The sequence below is a fragment of the Galeopterus variegatus genome, unplaced genomic scaffold (assembly GCF_000696425.1).
Source record: "Galeopterus variegatus unplaced genomic scaffold, G_variegatus-3.0.2 Scaffold6133, whole genome shotgun sequence".
Lineage (NCBI taxonomy): Eukaryota > Metazoa > Chordata > Mammalia > Dermoptera > Cynocephalidae > Galeopterus > Galeopterus variegatus.
In genome coordinates this window covers 1-17,437 of record NW_007732244.1, presented here as the reverse complement: position 1 = coordinate 17,437, position 17,437 = coordinate 1, and the positions used below count along the sequence as shown (strand labels likewise).

At 34.2% G+C, this 17,437-nt stretch overlaps 1 pseudogene; it reads left to right on the top strand.

The window, feature by feature from the left end:
* LOC103605874 overlaps positions 1-8,300 on the top strand; it is a 10,259-nt pseudogene extending 1,959 nt beyond the window's left edge.
* Positions 8,301-17,437: the final 9,137 nt, after the last annotated feature.

Genomic DNA, 17,437 nt, shown 5'->3' with positions numbered 1-17,437 from the left:
AAAAAGAAAATTAATCCAGAGGCATAACACTGCCTCATTTCAAATTATACTACAAAGCTGTAGTAACCAAAACAGCATGGTACAGACATAAAAATAGACACTCAAACCAGTGGAGCAGAATCCAGAAATCACTCCTCAGGCTTACAGCCATCTGATATTGGACAGAGGCAACAAAAATCTACATTGGAGAAAGACGGCCTCTTCAACAAATGATGCTGGGAAAACTGGATATCCATATGCAGAAGAATGAAACTAGACATGTATCTCTGACCATATACTAAAATAAACTCAAGATGGACGAAAGACTTAAGTATAAGACCTGAAACTGTAAAATTACTAATGGAGAATACAGGTGAAACACTTTAGGAAGTGGGTCTGGGCAAAGACTTTTTGAACATGATCCCCAAAGCACAGGAAACAAAAGAAAAAAATAAACAAATGGGACTATATAAAACTAAAAACCTTCTGCACAGCAAATGAAACAATTGACAGAGTGAAACAACAACCTACCAGAGGATTTTGCTAATTCTGCATCCAACAAGTGATTGATATCCATAATATACAGGGAACCCAAGCAATTACATAGTAAAAAAACCAAGTAACTCAACTAAAAAATTGGCAAAGGAGTTGAATAGGCATTTTTCAAAGGAAGCCATACAAATGGCCAAAAGGTACATGAAAAAATATTCAATATCACTAGTCACCAAGAAAATGCATATTAAAACCATATTGAGATATCACCTTATTCCAGTTAGACTGGCTATACTCAAAAAGATAGAGAATAACAAATGCTGGTGAGGGTGTGGAGAGAAGGGAATGCTCCTACACTGTTGGTGAGCCTGTAAATTAGTATAACCACTATGGAAAACAGTATGGAGCTTTCTCAAGCAACTACAGATAGATTGTCCATACAATCCAGCAATCCCACTTCTGGACATATACCCAGAGGAATGGAAATCTGATATTTGAGCATTTATTTTTCATTCTGCAACATTATTGAAAATTTTACCAGCTTTAGGAGTTTTTTGATAAGAGTCTGTAGGTGTTTCTATATATCATACCATGTCATCTGCAAATAGGGACAGTTTGACTTCATATTTTCCAATCTGGATGTCCTTTATTTCTTTCTCTTGCCTGATTGCTCTGGCTAGTGCCTCCAGTACTATGAGAAATAGAAGTGGTGACAGTGGGAATCCTTGTCTTTTTCGTATTCTTAAGGGAAAAGCCTTCAGTTTTACCCAATTCAGAATGATACTGGCAGTGGGCTTGTTATAGATGACTTTTACTGTGTTGAGATTCTTTCCTTCAATACCTAATTTGTTGAGAGTCTTTATCATGATGGGATGGTGAATTTCATCGAATGCTTTTTCAGAATCTACTGAGATAATCAAACTGTTTTTGTTCTTGAGTTTGTTGATTTGATGTATCACATTAATTGACTTTCGTATGCTGAACCATCCTTGCATCCCTGGCACGAATCCCACTTGATCATGGTGTATAATTTTTTTAATGTGTTGCTGTATTCTGATTGCTAATATTTTGTTGATGATTTCTGCGTCTATGTTCATCAAGGTTATTGGCCTGTAATTTTCTTTTTTGTTGCGTCTTTATTGGGTTTTGATATCGGAGTTATGTTGGCTTCATAGAATGAGTTTAGAAGATCGCTCTGTTTTGATTTTTTTGGAATAGTTTGAGGAGAATTAGTATTAATTCCTCTTTAGACATTTGATAGAATTCAGCTGTAAAGCCATCCAGTCCTGGGCTTTTCTTTGTTGGAAAATTGCTGATTGCTGTTTCAATCTCATTGCTTGTTATTGGTCTGTTCAAGTTTTCTATCTGTTCTTGGTTCAATCTGGGTAGTTTGTATGTGTCCAGAAACTTATCCATTTATCCCAGGTTTTTATAATTGTTGTCATATAATTGTCTATAATAGTCAGTAATGATTCTTTGCATTTCTGTGGTATCATTTGTCATGTCTCCCTTTTCATTTCTGATTTTGGTCGTTTGGGTCTTCTCTCTTCTTTTGCCTGGCTTTGGTTTTAACTAGTTAATCTAGCTAATGATTTTCCTATTTTATTCATCTTCTCAAAAAAACAACTTTTTGTTTTCTTGATCTTTTCTTTGTGTTTCGGGTCCCTATTCTATTTAGTTCTGCTCTGATCTTAATTATTTTTTTCCATCTATTACTTTTAGGATTGGATCATTATTGTTTTTCTAGTTCTTGGAGGTGTAGCATTAGGTCACTTATTTAAAGTCTCTCCGTTCTTTTGATGTAAGCATTTATTGTAATAAATTCCCCTCTTAGTACTGCTTTTGTAGTATATCCACTGGTTTTGGTATGCTGTGTCTTTATTTTCATTAGTTTTGAGAAATTTTTTGATTTCCTGTTTAATTTCTTCTTGGTCCCATAGGTCCAAGGAGCCTATTGTTTAGTTTCCATGTCTTTGTATAGTTTCCAGTGTTTTGCTTATTATTAATTTCAAGTTTCAGTCCATTGTGGTCTAAAAAGATATTTGGAATGATTTCATTATTTTTTTAATTTGCTGAGACTAGATTTGTGACCAAACATGTGGTCTATCTTGGAGAATGTTCCATGTGCTGATGAAATAAAGTATATTCTTTTGTTGCTACGTGAAATGTTCTGCATATATCTGCCATGTCCAGTTTGCCTAAGGTGTAGTTTAAATCCTGTGTCTCTTTATTGATTTGTTGCCTGGAAGATCTGTCCAGTATTGAGAGAGGGGTGTTCAGGTCACCCCCTATTAACATATTAGGGCCTATTTCTTTGTTTAGGTCTAAGAGCGTTTGCTTTATATATCTGAGTGCTCTCGTATTGGGTGCATATATATTTCTGGTTGTTATGTCTTCTAGCTGAATAGATCCTTTTATCATTGTACAGTGGCCTTCTTTGTCTCTTTTTATGTTTTTTAGTTTAAAGTCTATTTTACCTGCTATAAGAATAGCTACTCCTGCTCATTTTTGGTTTCCGACTGCATAGTATACCTTTTTCCATCCCTTCACTTTTACTCTGTGTGTGTCTCTACAGATGAGGTGTGTCTCTTGAAGACAGTATATACTTCAGTATAGCTTTTTAATCCAATCAATCATTCTGTGTCTTTTGAATGGGAAGTTTAATCCATTCACATTTAGGGTAATTATTAACAATTATTGTCTAATTCTTATCATTTAATTGCTTTTTGTTTAGATGATTTAAATATCTTTTGATCATTTCTTCCCTTTTTATTTCTCTTCTTCAATATTAGCTGGAAACGAGGTGGCATGATTTAGCTTCTTTCTCTTTATTACTGGCATTTTTGTTTGAATGCATGTTTTGCTCTTTCTTGTGTATATGTGATAGTGATCATCATTATTCAGATTTCAGATGAAAGACTTCCTTGAGAATTTCTTGCAGGGCTATTCATGTGGTGGTGAACTCCCACAATTTTTGTTAGTCTGGGAAATAAACTATTTGTCCCTCATTTCTGAAGGAAAGCTTTGCGGGGTAAAGTATTCTTGGCTGGCAATTTTTTTTTCTTTTATTATTTTGAATATATCATTATACTTTCTTCTGGCCTGTAGGGTTTCAGTTGAGAAGTCTGCTGTTAGTCTGATGGGCGTTCCCCATAGGTGACTTGGCACATTTCTTTTGCTGCTTTTGGAATTCTCTCTTTGTCTTTGAGCTTTGCAAATTTTACTATAATGTGTATTGGAGATGATCTTTTTGGATTTAATCTGTTTGGGGATTTTGAGCTTCCTGAATCTGAAGGTCTGTATCTTTCCCTACACCTGGGAAGTTTTCTGTTATTATTTCCTTGAATAGGTTTTCAATAACTTTCCCTTTTTTCTCCTCTTCTGGAATACCCACAATTCAGATGTTAGCATGCTTGAGGTTTCTGCTATCTCTCTTAGATTTTTCTTCATTATTCTTAATTATTATTATTATTTGTCTGCTTGGGTTATTTTGAAAAGACAATCTTCAAGATCTGAAATTCTTTCTTCTGTTTGCTCTAGGCTGCTACTAAATTTTTCTGTTGTGTTTTTTTATTTCATTGAGTGAATCTTTCCTTTCTAGTTCTGCTACACACTTTTTAAAGGTATTAATCTCTTTGTAAAATTCTTCCTTCTTCTTCTTGATATTTTTCTTGTTTCATTGTGTCCTCTGACTCTTCTTTTATCTCTTCAAGTTTTCTTAAGGTCATTGCTCGGAATTCCCTTTCAGACATTTCAAGGATCCCCAGATCTATGGGGCCTGAAATTTGAGCTTTACTGTATTCCTTCGGTGTCAAATCTTCTTGTTTGTTTGTAGTTCTTGTATTTTTTTCACTGATGTTTGGTCATCTAGTAGAGGACTTGCTTCCTCTATTGCTTTGGGGTTGGCTATGAGGACAAAGATTTATTTCTCTATTGGCTCTACTGGTGACTCATTATATCCATGTAGTCAAGTGAGCAGCAGGTTGCCTGCAGAGTATCCCTGGCTGCTACTGTGGTGGTGAACTGTCCTTGTGGTGACAGTAGGTGTGGCACTGGGTATAATACACCACCTTGGCTCATTTTCTGGAACCCGTGGCCATAGACTGAGCCCCCAGTACCACATGTCTCAGATCACCTCCATGCCTGCTGGGCCTATGAGCACTTCCCTCTAGGGCCTAAGACTGAGCCCCAGTGCCACGCAGATCTCCACTTACCTTGGCAGCTGTGGTGGCTATGGGCGCTTCCCTCCCAGCGCCTAAGACTAAGTTCTGGGTCTCAGCTCACCTTGGCAGCTGTTGCAGCTCTGCTAAATGAGTTTCTTATTAATGGAAAATCACTTTGGTTTTAGCTGCTTGCCACTGTAGAAATGTGGATTTAATAAAATATGCATATGTAGAAGCATATGCATCAAGACTCCCACCATGGCATTCAGAAAAATACTTTTGCCTGGCTTTGGTTTTAACTTCAGACTTTGGAAAGTCAAATAGCAATGCCCTCCTCACCCTTATGTCTGGCCTCCCTGAGGTAACTTGTTATTTATGATTTTGTGATTTTAAGGCTACCATCATCCATAATCAGCATAACAACTACAACAATACAAATAAGACACATTAGCCAGCTGACCTGAACACGTATTTTAAAATATAAGTAACCATCCTAGATGTTACTTAGGTAACAACTATTTTTATATGAATTAAATGTTGATGTTTTACCAATTGTTTGTATATTTATTTTGAGAGTAACATACTATAAAATTAATGATTAGGAAAACTATTCATTGCACTTAAAAGCACTAAACTTACATATCATAAAAATGTTTATAGATTTAAAATTAATACAAACACGAAAAATGTGCAAGCTTTGTAACTAATAAATATTCATATGCATTTACATATAAAATGTTATATAAACAATTACACAGTGTTTTGTGTACATGCAAATTAAATAATATAACATGTAATAATATATTATTAAATACAATAATGTAGCATTATATTAATTACACTGGAATGTTAAGAAAATATGTGCCCTAGATTCATGAAATATGCAGTGGATTTAACATAGGAAATAATTAAATATTTGTATGAAAGGGCTTTTGAACCTTTGGTGATGATTTTATACCTAGCCTATCTGGACTGATACTAGAAGAATAATAGATTATTATTTGTCTGCTTGGGTTATTTTGAAAAGACAATCTTCAAGATCTGAAATTCTTTCTCTGTTTGCTCTAGGCTGCTACTAAATTTTTCTGTTGTGTTTTTTATTTCATTGAGTGAATCTTTCATTTCTAGTTCTGCTACACACTTTTTAAAGGTATTAAACTCTTTGTAAAATTCCTTCTTCTTCTTCTTCTTGATATTTTTCTTGTTTCATTGTGTCCTCTGAGTCTTCTTTTATCTCTTCAAGTTTTCTTAAGATCATTGCCCGGAATTCCCTTTCAGACATTTCAAGGATCCCCAATTCTATGGGGCCTGAAATTTGAGCTTTATTGTATTCCTTCGGTGTCAAATCTTCTTGATTGTAGTTCTTGTATTTTTTTCATTGATGTTTGGTCATCTAGTAGAGGACTTGCTTCCTCTATTGTTTTGAGGTTGGCTATGAGGACAAAGATTTCTTTCTCTATTGGCTCTACTGGTGACTTTTCTTATATCCATGTAGTCAAGTGTGGTGGTGAACTGCTGCTACTGTGGTGGTGAACTGTCCTTGTGGTGACAGTAGGTGTGGCACTGGGTATAATACACCACCTTGGCTCATTTTCTGGAACCCTTGGCTGTAGACTGAGCCCCCAGTACCACATGTCTCAGATTACCTCCATGCCTGCTGGGCCTATGAGCACTTCCCTCTAGGGCCTAAGACTGAGCCCCAGTGCCACGCAGATCTCCACTTACCTTGGCAGCTTCCCTCCCAGGGCCTAAGACTAAGTTCTGGGTCTCAGCTCACCTTGGCAGCTGTTGCAGCTCTGCTAAATGAGTTTCTTATTAATGGAAAATCACTTTGGTTTTAGCTGCTTGCCACTGTAGAAATGTGGATTTAATAAAATATGCATATGTAGAAGCGTATGCATCAAGACTCCCACCGTGGCATTCAGAAAAATGCTTTTGCCTGGCTTTGGTTTTAACTTCAGACTTTGGAATAGCAATGCCCTCCTCACCCTTATGTCTGGCCTCCCTGAGGTAACTTGTTATTTATGATTTTGTGATTTTAAGGCTACCATCATCCATTATCAGCATAACAACTACAACAATACAAATAAGATACATTAGCCAGCTGACCTGAACACGTATTTTAAAATATAAGTAACCATCCTAGATGTTACTTAGGTAACAACTATTTTTATTTGATTTAAATGTTGATGTTTTACCAATTGTTTGTATATTTATTTTGAGAGTAACATACTATACAATTAATGATTAGGAAATCTATTCATTGCACTTAAAAGCACTAAACATACATATCATAAAAATGTTTATAGATTTAAAATTAATACAAACACGAAAAATGTGCAAGCTTTATAACTGTAATAAATATTCATATGGATTTACATATAAAATGTTATATAAACAATTACACAGTGTTTTGTGTACATGCAAATTAAATAATATAACATGTAATAATATATTATTAAATACAATAATGTAGTATTATATTAATTACACTGGAATGTTAAGAAAATATGTGCCCTATAGATTCATGAAATATGCAGTGGATTTAACATAGAAAATAATTAAATATTTGTATGAAAGGGCTTTTGAACCTTTGGTGATGATTTTATACCTAGCCTATCTGGACTGATACTAGAAGAATAATAGAGTGAATTATCACATCTTAACTTTTAAAGAATCATTTGACATTACTGATATTTATATCTTTAAAAAATAAACTATAAAAATAAATGATAAACTATAAGTTTTAAATACAGATATTTGTGGATTCTTTATAGAGTTCACTAAAATAAAATCATACCATCAAATAAATTTATTAAAATGAATGCTTCCATATATATTTTAAAGGTTAAGAAGTAATTTTAGCTTTTTGGTTCTTGGCTCAGAGGACGCCAAAGTGCAACTTTCTTAGCTCATCCCGTCTAGCCTATTTGACACCAGCTGTCTCCATTATGCTGCCTAAGTTCAACCTTCAGGAAATTAAATTCCTGTACCTGAAGTACACTTGTGAGGAAGTTGGTGCCAACTCGGCCCTGAACCCCAAGACTGGCCCCCTGGGTCTGTCTCCAAAAATGGCTGCTAATGATGTTAACAAGGCAGCCAGTGGCTGGAAGAGTCTGAGGATTACAGTGAAACTGACCATTCAGAACAGACAAGTCCAGGGTGAGGTCGTACTGTCTGCCTCTGCTCTGATTATCAAGTCCCTCAACAAACCACCAACAGACAGAAAGAAACAGAAACACTTTTTTTTTTTTCCTTTTTGTCTTTTTTCGTGTCCAGCAATGGATCGCAACCCTCAGTGTCACGCCCATACCGGACTGGGACCAGCAACGGGATCGCAACCCTCAGTCTTGCGCCCGCACCTCACTCAGCCAGTGAGCGGGAACCAGTCTGTATGTGGGATCCGAACCCTCGGCGGGACGGCGCACTGTAGCAGTGCGCCACCGGGCCGGCCCAGAAACAAAAACACTTTAAACACAGTAGAAATATCACTTTTGATAAGATTGTGAGCATTGCCCAACAGATGCAGCACCTCTTTTAGCCAGAGAAATTTCTGGAACCATTAAAGAGATCCTGGGGACTACCCAGTCTGTGAGATGCAATGTTGAGGGCATCACTCACATGGCATCATAGATGACATCAACGGTGGTACAGTGGAATGCCCAGGTAATTAAGGATGAAGGAAAATATTTCAATAAAAAATTTTGACAGCCAATAAAGAAAAGAAAATTAATTTTATAATCATAATGTAAAATATGAAGATCATTAGTTAAAATTTACTCAGTAGCATTTTAATTTAATTATAAAGTTTGTTTTAAGCATTACTTGGATAGATTTGACTTAGATACAACTGATTGTTAACATTCTTAATTCAGTTGCCTGCAATGGCTTGATGCTTATACCATTTAAATCAAGATACAGGTCTTATGGAAGTTTCTATTATATGCTGTTACCTTAGTGTCCAGTTTTGTTAGAATATAAGAATGTATGAATATTTGAATATAACATGAGTTTATAAAGTGAGTATTGCTTATGTAAAGTAATAGAATTTTAACCTGAAAAATCATAATTTTAGATGTTTTTGATGTTCAAAAATTCAGATGCTTATAAGTATATGGTTATTTAGGATTTTTGAACTTGTTTCTACTTGTCCAGTAAATTTAGCCAATCTCTAGATCAGTTCAGATATATTTTGGTTTCCTTTCATATTCAATTTGTGGTGAAATTCAAACAATATTTAAAATTGAATCCATCCTGCATTTATAAAATATGTATTTGGAAAAAGAAAAAAAAAACTGAGATGTGCATATTTTATATTAACTCATTTTCCATTTCTACATTTTTTTCCTGAGAAAAATTGAATTTTTCACATAGTTTCTTTTAAACTAGTGCTATCCTTGCTAGGTTAGAAGGTTCCTTGAAAAATATCTGTCATTATGTGGTCCATAAAATATACATCTCTCAGACGTTCACATATTCTTTCCAAAGATGAGAGAAAATGGATCTACTAATAGGTAGGCATGCTGGGTTTTTTTGGGTTCTTAAGAATAATTGGGATGTCTTCTTGGAGTACGAAAGTATGAGGGAAAGGATGTCACTTACAAAAATAACTAATATCACTCCAGACAACTGGAGCAATTAGCAATTAGAGGTAGGCAGAGTGATGGGGGAAGTGAGGCTCATAGGTAGGCAATGGACTAAGTCATCCATGGCACTACAGAATATACACATGGGTTTTGGTTTCTAATGAAAAATAAATGGGAACTAGTTACTCAGTTAAAAGTAGAAAGTGTCATGATCATAATTCGGTAATAGCACTGTACTCTGTAGAAAACTCTGAATAGATAGGTGTACTGAAAGATGTAGGTATGTCTAAGAAAATTTTGTAATGTCCCAAATAATGAATGAAGGGAAGCTCAACTAATATGGTGTTGGTAGAGGTCCCCCCAAATAAATCTACAAACCAAGATAAAAATTCCCTTTTAATTTATGTTTTAAATAAAAAATACTACTGAACAAAACCTTTCAACTTGGCCACAACAGAATATCAGAATGTATTATGTTCAGAACAAGCTTAGTTTGTAGTGCATTACAGATCATTACGTGGATCTCTTTGAGTTTTTAAAAAGAGCATTTGAAGTATCAAAAAAGAAGTTCATAATATTATAATGTTTTGGTGTTTATATTCTCTGATGAAATATAGAAAAACAAATTTCAGCATTAGATAGCTAAAAGCTAATAAATATGCCTTATAGTACAGTCATGTAGATTAAAGAATGTGAGGTAAGATTTACAATAATAAACTTTTCCTTAGAAGAAAAAGCAAAAGTTGCAGTGATCTTTATCTTTAGAATTTATAACGGTACCCTTAAAAAAATGTTAAAAAAAAATAATTTTTTCACAGCAAAGGAGCATTATTGAGCAGAGCAGTCATATCTGCCAATGATAAATAAAAACTACATAATGGTCCCTACATATATGTATTACATTGGAGAAAATATACCAACTGTTTTGAACATTTGATTTAATAGTACTTTTATTTGAAATATATTAACTGCAAATATTCCGTATTCTAATGTACACTGGCTACTATTTGGAAATATACAAAATGGCATTTCAGTCTAGAAACAATTTCAAAATTGCAATTATTATTATTTTTTTTCTTCTTCACCTAGTGTATTATCATGCTTAGAGTGTGGAGAGGATAGAAAAAGATCAAAGACCAGGTGACCTTGTTCACAGAATTGATTTTTCTAATCTCCAAGGTGTAACTCCTTGCTTAAACATGCAACTTTCTTCTATCTCATATAAACGATTGATTTATTTTTCCTTTCCATAAAACACATATTTAAAAAAGCACATATTCCTGCTAAAATCAAACCTTCCCATCTTTGCTTCTATTCCTGGTCTTCTAATTTTTAGGATGATTTATTACCTTTGTTTGATTCANTAAACTTTTCCTTAGAAGAAAAAGCAAAAGTTGCAGTGATCTTTATCTTTAGAATTTATAATGGTACCCTTAAAAAAAAGTTAAAAAATAATAATTTTTTCACAGCAAAGGAGCATTATTGAGCAGAGCAGTCATATCTGCCAATGATAAATAAAAACTACGTAATGGTCCCTACATATATGTATTACATTGGAGAAAATATACCAACTGTTTTGAACATTTGATTTAATAGTACTTTTATTTGAAATATATTAACTACAAATATTCCATATTCTAATGTACACTGGCTACTATTTGGAAATATACAAAATGGCATTTCAGTCTAGAAACAATTTCAAAATTGCAATTATTTTATTTTCTTCTTCACCTAGTGTATTATCATGCTTAGAGTGTGGAGAGGATAGAAAAAGATCAAAGACCAGGTGACCTTGTTCACAGAATTGATTTTTCTAATCTCCAAGGTGTAACTCCTTGCTTAAACATGCAACTTTCTTCTATCTCATATAAACGATTGATTTATTTTTCCTTTCTATAAAACACATATTTAAAAAAGCACATATTCCTGCTAAAATCAAACCTTTCCATCTTGAGAAACGTTCTTTGCTTCTATTCCTGGTCTTCTAATTTTTAGGATGATTTATTACCTTTGTTTGATTCACCTTTGGAGAAAAAAACAAAACAGGATTCATTTAACAAAACAGAATCCTACAGATAGCTAGTTAGAATAACATTTGGTAGAATTGTGGCATTTGATCAATTTTATGCCACTGTTTATCAGCAAGGCATCCAGGTTTCTGAAAAATGAAAGAAAACATGTCTTATTTTTAAGGCACCCTCAGCATTGCTGGAGGCATACAGTATTTTTTGTAAAAATATTGATAATAAAAAGTAAAGCACATTCATAATGTGTTGTATTTATCTAGAATAAATATTAGACCACATCCATATGCTCTTTTTTGTTTGTATGCCAGCATTTTTAATTCAATTGCTTTGCTTGTGCATGTGGTCTTTTTCAAAAAACATAATTGTGTATTGAAGAGTCTGATGACATAAGACACTTATTTATACTAATACTGGTATAACAGAAGTAGATCTGATATTCTATGACAATTTTACATTCATCCCTTCTGTGCCATTAACTATAAAGGATTTAATTATTACATTCTAATCCAATTATTTACTAATGCAAATTGCTGCCATGTGATAAATTTATTTGCAACTTTTTATCCTTGAATTCATCAATATCTTACTTGTTAAAGTATTTCACTTTAGCTTTTTAAAAATATCTTTCATTTTCTTTTCATTCCTACTTTGTTCTTTTAGAATGATTTTCAAAATTTTAAAGTGAGACACCAATGTTTATCTTTCTGATATGAGACACTTTTACAAAATTAAATAATATCCTTAAACCCTATTGATCTTTTAACTTTAAAGTGTATTTCTTTACTCATCATTTCACTTTTATCCTTACTTCTCCCAACAAATACAGATAATATTGTAATTAACTAAATAATGTTCCTTTCAGAATCATCAGCGTGACTGAATTCATAGGAAAAGAGATGCAATTCTATCACAAAAATCTATGCCACATCTCTCCACCTCTTCAACTTCCTACTTTACATTCCAGTTACCTGTTACCCTACTCTGCATTCTTGTTTTATTTTGTTGTTGCTCATATCACACATCAATTTATAATGTATTATAATTTACTTTGTTGTATTGCTTATTTTCTCCTTGTGCCCACAGAAGTGTAAACTTCATGACACTGCAAAACTTCACTTGCTTTATTCACTCATCTAACATACAGTTGCAGTCAATGATTTGTGCTCAATATTTATTCGGTTAATGAAAACATTTGCCTTTCTTGAAAATTTATCAAATATATGCCTGATGGTTAACCCCATAATGTGCCTGTCATGCCCATTCTTATCTAAACTTAAAAATGAACAATGTTTAGGTTCAAGCTAGGAGACTATTATACATTATTTAATTAATTGTGGCTTCACCACCACACACATTAATTCAGACACTTATATATCAAATTGAACTCCTAAAAATTTTCAAAGCCCTCAGATAAATTCTGAGACTACCACATAAAATCAGAAAGAATAATCTTCTTGTGTATTTTTTATGTTAAATATGTAAACAAATTAATAAAAGTAATTATAATTCAGGCTAGGACCACAAGGTTTTATATGTACTACTGTGACAAAGAAAGGAAGGGGACCCACTTAGAGGGAAGGTTGACACTGAATACCTCTGAGAGAGACATGTAATCAGAAGATTGAAGTGGTAGAGTGTAACCTTATGTGGTTACAAATATCGGTAGGGCCAAGATTATAATCTCATATAGATCTTGTTAAGAAATTTTAATGTTATTCTAAGGCTGTAAGAAGTATAACTGGGGGATTCAGCATCCCACTGAAGATAATTCTCTACTTAGCTCTTTCTTCAATTTTCCATAGTAATAAAATACTAAGTAGTTTTCAGTCTCTTCAAATATGTGACTACTTTACTCTTTTTTACCAACTCTTAGTTCACATATAAAATAGAAATCATGATAAATAAACACTCAAAATATTTTCTCTCCAAAACTACAAAATAAACATAAATGTGCAGTTATTTATGTAATAATATGTTAATAATGTGAATATAATGTTACAATAGACAATATAACTACCCATTTTGTTCAATAGATTTCTGGTTTCTCAGGGATCTGGTAGTGTGTATTATTTAACTTTATTCTTTTAACTGTCATTATTGGAAAAACTACATTATCACCTATATGCTTAGGCAGTTTTCTAAATTTAATCAATGCATAAATTGTCATTCTTATTACAGCCACACTCAAAGACTTTAAAAGCAACCAATCAGGATATTCTGTTAACTCTTTCACATAAATAAAACTTTCAGTTTCAGAGTCACTATTAAATCTTCCAGTACTGTATTTCAGGACCTATGTATCACAAAGAGAGCATGTAAATGTAAATTGAATGAGGCCTGGATACACCCCACTACCACAACAATGGATATTATTCATACTTCCTTAGACATGCATAGCAAACATCTGCTAGAAAACTCTACAGGAGATCCAGCAGAGGAAACCTCTGTCCATGAGGCATTGTTCTTGTATCTGCCTTTATTTATATCCATCTTAGAAGATGCTAATCTTTTTGATATATTACACTATGGTAACAAAATGCGGGAAGAAGGAATACTTGCTCTGTCTTTTCCGTTTTAAATTAATCACAAGAAAAAACTTCCCTTTGTGTTTTTCTGTTGTCGATTATGAATACTTCTATTGTCATCCTTAAATAGCTATATTATAATCATTTGCTTAGATATTTCTCACTACTGTTTTACTGTCAGAGCATGGAAGGTAAAAGCTGGGTCTTGTTCATCTCTGTATTCAGAGTACCTATTAAGTGGTTCATAATAAGCAAGCAAATCTTGAATAAGGGCATTTTTTTCAAAAATTCCTGAATTTATATTGCATATGTTTTACACACAGCTTGCTTGGCTCATAATTATCCAGAAATACTAGAAATGTCTCAATTCTAGTACTGGTGTAATGGGTGCTGATCTTTTTTTCACCGTAAACTTTTATTCCATAAACACATCCCAGGACTTCTGCTCATTTTTCAACTTGAATTGTTCATTTTGTTGATATAAATTGAAGGGCTTATGCTCAAAATTTTAAACAGTACTACTGTTCTAATACGAATCAATTGATATAAAGTTTTGACCCATGAACAACTACTTGATCCACATCTTTGTGGAGCTTGTTGAAAATCAACATTTTCCATAAAGTACAAGCATGAGATACAGGAGAAATTTAGAGTTAGTGGTGTTTCTATTAACTTAAATATTTCAATCTTAATTACATTATATAATACTACATCATGTTGAAAATCAGGGAGTTATGAGTATTCCCCAAAATAATTATACCTTCCATTTCTGTGAAGAATCCCATTGATATTTTGATGGGGATTGCATTGACTCTGTAGATCACTTTGGGTAGTATAGACATTTTCACAATGTTAATTCTTTCATCCTTTTTTGTCTTCTTTAAGTTCTTTCAGAAGTGGTTTGTAGTTCTCATTGTAGAGGTCGTTCACCTCCTTGGTTAAATTGATCCCTTGGTATTTTTTTTTTTTTTTCATGACAATTGTAAATGGGCTTACTTTTTTATTTCTCTTTTTGTTAATTCATTATTTGAGTATCTAAATTCAACTGAGTTTGGGGCATTTATTTTGTATCCTGCAATAATGCTGACCTAATTAACCAGCTCTAGGAGTTTTCTTTGATTGAGTCTTTATGTTTTTCTATGTATAGTATTATGTCATCTACAAATAGAGACAATTTGACTTCATCTTTTCCAATCTGGATTCCCTTTATTTCTTTCTCTTACTTGATTGCTCTGGCTAGTCCCTCCAGTACTATGAGAAATAGAAGTGGTGACAGTGGGCATTCTTGCCTTGTTCCTGTTCGTAAGGGAAAGGTCCTCAATTTTTCCCCATTCAGAATGATAATGGCAATGGGCTTGTCATAAATGGCTTTTATTGTGTATAGATACTTTCCTTCTATACCTAATTTGTTGAGAGTCTTTATCATGAAGGGATGTTGAATTTTTTCAAATGCTTTTTTCAGCATCTATTCAGATAATCATAATGTCTTTCTCCTTGAGTTTGTTGATGTGATGTATCACATTTATTGACTTTTGCATATTGAACCATCCTTGCATCATTGGGATGAATCCCATTTGATCATACTGTAGATTTTTTAAATATGTTGCTGCATTCTGATTGCTAATATTTTGTTGACAACTTTAGCATCTAGTTTGATCAAGGACATTGGCCTGTAACTTTCTTTTTGTGTGTGTCTTTATCTGGTTTTGGTATCAGAGTTATGTTGTCCTCTAGAATGAGTTTGGGAGATCTTACATTTCATATGGAATATAAAAGATGCCAAAAAGCCAAAGCAATCCTGAGCAAAGAAAACAAAGCCAGAGGCATAACACTACCTCACTTCAAATTATACTACAAAGCTATGGTGATCAAAACAGCATGGTACTGGTGTAAGAATAGACATTCAGAGCAGTGCAGTATAATTCATAACCCAGAAATCACCCCTCAGACTTACAGCCATCTGATATTGGACAAAGGCAACAAAAATCTACATTGGGGAAAAGACTGCCTCTTCAACAAACGGTGATGGGAAAACTGGATATCAATATGCAGCAGAATGAAACTAGATATGCACCTCTCACCATAAACTAAAATCAACTCAAAATGAATTAAAGACTGAAGTATAAGACCTGAAACTGTAAAATTACTAAGGGAAAATATAGGTGAAACACTCCAGCAATGAGGTCTGGGCACATGTTTTATTAATGTGAGCCAGAAAGCACAAACAACAAAATAAAAAATAAACAAATGGAAATGTAACAAAGTGAAAAGCTTCTGCACAGTAAAGGAAACAATCAACAGAGTGAAACAACAACTTACAAAGGGGGAAAAATTTTTGCTAACCATGCATCTGACAAGGGATTAATATCCAGAATATACATAGAACTCAAGCAATTATACAGTAAAAAAACAAATAACCCAATTAAAAAATGGGCAAAGGAGCAGACTAGACATTTTTGAAAGGAAGACATACAAATGGTCAACAGGTACATGAAAAAATGTTCCATATCACGAGTCATCAGTGAAATGCAAATTAAAACTACATTGAGATACCACCTCACCCCAGTTAGACTGGCTTTAATCAAAAAGACAGAGAATAACAAATACTGGCAAGGATGTGGAGAGAAGGGAATGCTCGTACACTGTTGGTGGGACTGTAAATTAGAATTACCACTATGGAAAACAGTATGGAGCTTTCTTTAATAACTACAGATAGATCTTCCATGCTATCCAGCAATCCTACTTCTTGGTATATACCCAGAGGAATGGAAATCATCATGTCGAAGGGATACCTACACACCCATGTTCATCGCAGCTGTATTTACAGTAGCCAAGACATGGAACCAACCTAAATGTCCATCAATTGATGATTGGATAAGGAAACTGTTGTATACATACAACTTGGAATACTACTCTGCCATAAGAAGTGAAATACTTCCATTTGCAACATCATGGATGAGCCTGGAGAAACTTATGTTGAGTGAAATAAGCAAAGAACAGAGGGATAAATACTGCATGTATACTCACTCATAAGTGGGAACTAAGAGAGAAAGAAGGAAAGAAAGACCACAGTAGTGGGCTGTGTTGGACTTTCAGAGGGAGGGGACATTCCTTGAGCTACAAAGTAGTGGGTGGGAAGGGGGATGGGGTGGGAAGTTGGGGATAATTGGGTCGGGGACACGGGTACAAAATCAATTTCTGGTAATGGGCATGCTGCCAGTATGAATCTGGCCCTCACATCGTTTGCCCAAGGGGTGAAAATCAACTTTGTATTTAGTGAATATTCTTTTTTTTTTTTTTCCTTTTTGTCTTTTTTCGTGTCCGGCAACAGATCGCAACCCTCAGTGTCGCGCCCGTACCGGACCGGGACCGGCAACGGGATCGCAAGCCTCGGTGTTGCTCCCGCGCCTCGCTCAGCCAGTGAGCGGGAACCAGTCTGTATGTGGGATCCGAACCCTCGGAGGGAGCGCTGCTGCACTCCCAAGCGGCGCACTGTAGCAGTGCGCCACCGGACCGGCCCTGAATATTCATAATTTTAAAAATAATAATAAATAAAATAATTATACTTTGCTCATGGTCTTTGGCTAAACTCTATGATTGCTATTTTTTTTTCATTGTGGTAAAACACACATAACACAAACTTTATCATGTTAACCATTTTTAAG